Source organism: Myotis davidii, unplaced genomic scaffold (genome assembly GCF_000327345.1).
Source record: "Myotis davidii unplaced genomic scaffold, ASM32734v1 scaffold803, whole genome shotgun sequence".
NCBI classification, from domain to species: domain Eukaryota; kingdom Metazoa; phylum Chordata; class Mammalia; order Chiroptera; family Vespertilionidae; genus Myotis; species Myotis davidii.
The window spans coordinates 1,578,098-1,581,897 of NW_006295567.1; the positions used below are offsets into that span (position 1 = coordinate 1,578,098).

At 55.5% G+C, this 3,800-nt stretch overlaps 1 protein-coding gene across 1 annotated transcript in view; it reads right to left on the bottom strand.

Moving 5' to 3' along the window:
- Positions 1-2,990, bottom strand: part of MVK (mevalonate kinase) — a 34,812-nt gene extending 31,822 nt beyond the window's left edge. The window contains exon 1 of the mRNA XM_015568182.1: positions 2,986-2,990. The gene's annotated coding sequence lies outside the window, so the exon portion shown is untranslated. The remainder of the gene's footprint in view (positions 1-2,985) is intronic.
- Positions 2,991-3,800: the final 810 nt, after the last annotated feature.

The following is a 3,800-nucleotide window of genomic DNA, read 5'->3' on the forward strand; positions in this document are numbered from 1 at the left end:
CCATATTGATGGTGCCGGCCACTGCATGCCCGGCCCCCATCTCCACAGACTGCCTCTCCTCACACCCCACGCACCCCCATCTCCACAGACTGCCTCCTCTCACGCCCTCAGCATCCCCATCTCCACAGACCGCCTCTCCTCACACCCCACGCACCCCCGAGGAGGCAGTGTGTGCTCTGCTTTGCGGGTGAGGGGACAGGCTCACAGGAGCCCACCTGTCTCAGGGAGTCGGCACCAAAATGCGGGCCCAGGAAGTGGTCTGTGACCCCCAGCCCCGTGCTCCTGTTGCCCAGCCGCCGCTGGACAGTCACTTCACCAGGGCCCGGGCCACGAGAACCGTGCCAGGCACCAGTGGGTTCTGCTGCCTCATTTCTCACCTGCTTCCCCTTCGCTGACATTCCATGGCCACTGTGAATGCGCGTTTTTCACCGAGTGATTTTCGCAGCCCGAACTGGTAACTCGTCCCGGTGACAAACGTCCCCGGTCTGAGCCCCCTCGGCCGCAGTGTCACCCTCGCCTCCCCCCACACCTCCCCGACGGCCCGTCCAGTGTCTGGTCGCTCGGTCCCAGTTCTCACGACTGAACCTTTAAGGATCCAGGCGCATTTCAGTTGAATTGAACGCAATTCTTTGTGTCATAAATTCTGCACGGATGCTCCATACGTCAGTGCCTGGGGCTGTGGCCCACCCCTCCCTGCAGACAGGCCCGGGAATCTCCGCGGCAATGCGGCCCGCCCGGTCTGATCCTCTTCATCGAGGGGCCGGACCCGCCTCTGCAGCCCAGCGGGTGGCTGTCCTCGCCTGGGCCTGTTGCTTTTCTTCTCTGGGAGCCCCTCACGGAAGGCGGTGCAGGAGCCCAGGCAGAGGCAGGGGACGGGCAGGTTGGGGCGCCCAGGAACCTTGGGGATGTCCCAAGACGGCAGGAGAGCTCATGTACTCAGAAGGATGCACCATTTAAAATTTATGAATTATACCTGGAATTTTCCATTTAATATTTTTGGACCATGGTTGACCATGGGTAACTAAAACCATGGAAAGCAAAACCGAGATTGGAGGGCGGGGGGGTTGTTGTAATATCTACCCGACAGGACCACTGGGGAGTTTAATGAGGTGATACCTAAAAGGACTTAGCACCTCCCCCCCCAACCCCGGCATATGTGAGCTGCTATTACTATTATCATTGTTACTGTTGGAATTCACGTTCTGGCTGCCACTTCTTACTGAGTCACCTTGAGTGAGCTGTTCAACCACTCTGAGCCCCAGTCCTCACCGTTTGTAATGGGATGACTCCAGCTTCCAAGGGCTCAGGGTGAGTCCGTAGGCCTGGCACAGGGAGCAGCTAAAAAAAAAAAAGTAGCTATTGGTGTTGAATCACGTTACCCTTTCCAAAGCACTTTCTAACAGCTCAGGCCGGTGAAGCCCGGAGCACGCTGAGCAGCGTCTCAGTGCGGTTAGACGTGCTGAGGCCAGGGAGACAGGTGGCCTCCAGGGGGTCTGGCCCCTGTCAGACAGGGGACTGGCTCTAGAAACACCACCCCAAAGTGAAGGGAGAGGAGATGGTCACAGAGCAATGACAGCCAAAAGCGATTTCAGAGATCATTGCCCCATTTTACAGATGAGGGAACTGAGGCCAAGAGAGGAGAATTTAGTAAGTAAATGTTAATAATGGCCACAGTTTGACCACTGCGTGTGTCCAGGCATGTTGCTAAGCAGCTTACATGCAATAGTAGTTCATTTTACTCTTTCAAAAACCCAGGAAGGTGGTACTATTACTATCATCCCTAACTTACAGATGAGGAAACTGAGGCCCAGAGAAGATAAATGACTTTCTCAAGGTCACACATCTTGTTTTAAATCGGGCTCTACTCCTCCAAACCCCAGGACTAGCATTTACTCAACACTTAGCTACACGCTCAGCTGTACCCCTTGGCTGGGTTTTTATGTCTTCTTAGTTCTCAGAACCCTATGCAGTATGTGTGGCTGCTCTCCCCATTTCACAGGGGAAGAAACTGAGGTTCAGAGGGGTGAAGCCACTTGCTCAGAATCACGCAGTGCCCTCTGGGAGGAGGATGAGGATGATGCTTATAATAATGAGGTGGGATGTATTGAACTCTTCTATGTGCAGAGCTCTTTAAACCGTATCACCATGGCAACCCGAGGGCAACCTCCATGTGCACTTAGCACTGATCCCACAGCAGCCCCATCCGGTGGATATTAGAATCTTTGTTTCAGATGCAGAAACGGATGTTGAGGGAGACGGCACCTTGGCCAGTGTCACACAGCGAGTAACAGGCCAAACTAGGATTTGAGCTTGGATCTGTCTTCGCTCCACAGTGAGGCGGACAGCTCGAGGCCTCCCCGTGGGCAGCAGCAGAGCCAGGACAAGGACCCCATCCTCAGATGGGGGCATCTCGGGACAGTGGTGATGAGGGCGTGACAGACAATTAGCTGGGGCAGAGGGGAGAGAGTGCCATGAACTGCAAGCGGCCACTCGGGGAAGCGGGGGAAGCCGCACCAGTTGAGGGGACACAGGGCGAAGGCAGCCTGGGGAACTGATTCAATGGCAGAAAGGCGTCCAGCTGACCCAGGACCTGGGGGTGGCTGGGGCTCCCCCCCACACCGGACGCTCCCGAGGCCCGAATCCTCGGCGAGCCGGTGCCTTTATTACGATCACCTTGGAAGGTCGAGCAGACATCCGAGACATATGTTGCTAAGGGTCGTTTGTTCTTGTTTATAAAATTTATGGCTTCACCTCGATTACACGCTGTCAGGACGGGAAGGATTGGCCCCAAAGTCTCTTGCCGCATGACTGCCTCAGACGTGCGTGCATCTGTTCCCGCCGTAGGAGCTGTGGAGGGAAATGAGGCTGCCGATAACTCACAAGCTCACTGCCGTCACAGGTGTGGGCACCCGGCCTTGAGAACAAGCGCCCAGTGGGAACGGGGGTCAGGGTGCGGCCATGGCCACGCCCAGTGGCATCGGTGACCTGCCCCCGCCTGCAGATGGCCTGCCAGGGGCCTTCGGGCCGGGGAGGGGAGAGGAGGGCTTGATTCTAATGGCCCCGGGTCCCCTCGCAGGACCAGGCCGCTGGAGGGAGTGCCCAGCCCGCGCCCTCCGCTGTGGGGGCCTGGACACAGGTATGACTTTCAGGAGGGCAGCTGGGCAACGCTGACAGAAGTCCTAGAAATGTGCACCCAGGGCCCGCAGTCCACGGCTGAGCATGTCCCGGAGGAAATAGGCAGCGAGGTCGGGGAGCCTCGGGGATTTTATTTTATTTTTTCGGTTCAGTGCTGCTCATTGCGGTGAACACTTGGAAGCTAACGCCCCACAGCAGGGAGCTAATTATTCAGTATTTGAAATATTTGACAATAAGGGATTCTACGAAATATCATAAAGCTATTAAAATGATGGCGCGCATAGATCTATTACAATGCAAAATGGTTCACAATCTACGAAGTGAAAAGACAAACACCAAGTTATAAAGTGATACACACTGGATCCAAATCCTACAAAACAGTGTACGTGTGTGTGTGGTGTGTGTGTGTGGTGTGTGTGGTGTGTGTGTGGTGTCTGTGGTGTGTGTGGTGTGTGTGTGCGTGGTGTGTGTGGTGTGTGTGTGGTGTGTGTGTGGTGTGTGTGTGTGGTGTGTGGTGTGTGTGTGTGTGTGTGGTGTGTGTGAGTGTGTGTGTGTGAGTGTGTGTGCTGTGTGTGTGTGTTGTGTGTGTGTGGTGTGTGTGGTGTGTGTCTGATGTGTGTGTGTGGTGTGTGTGTGTGGTGTGTGGGGTGTGTGTGTGTGGGTGG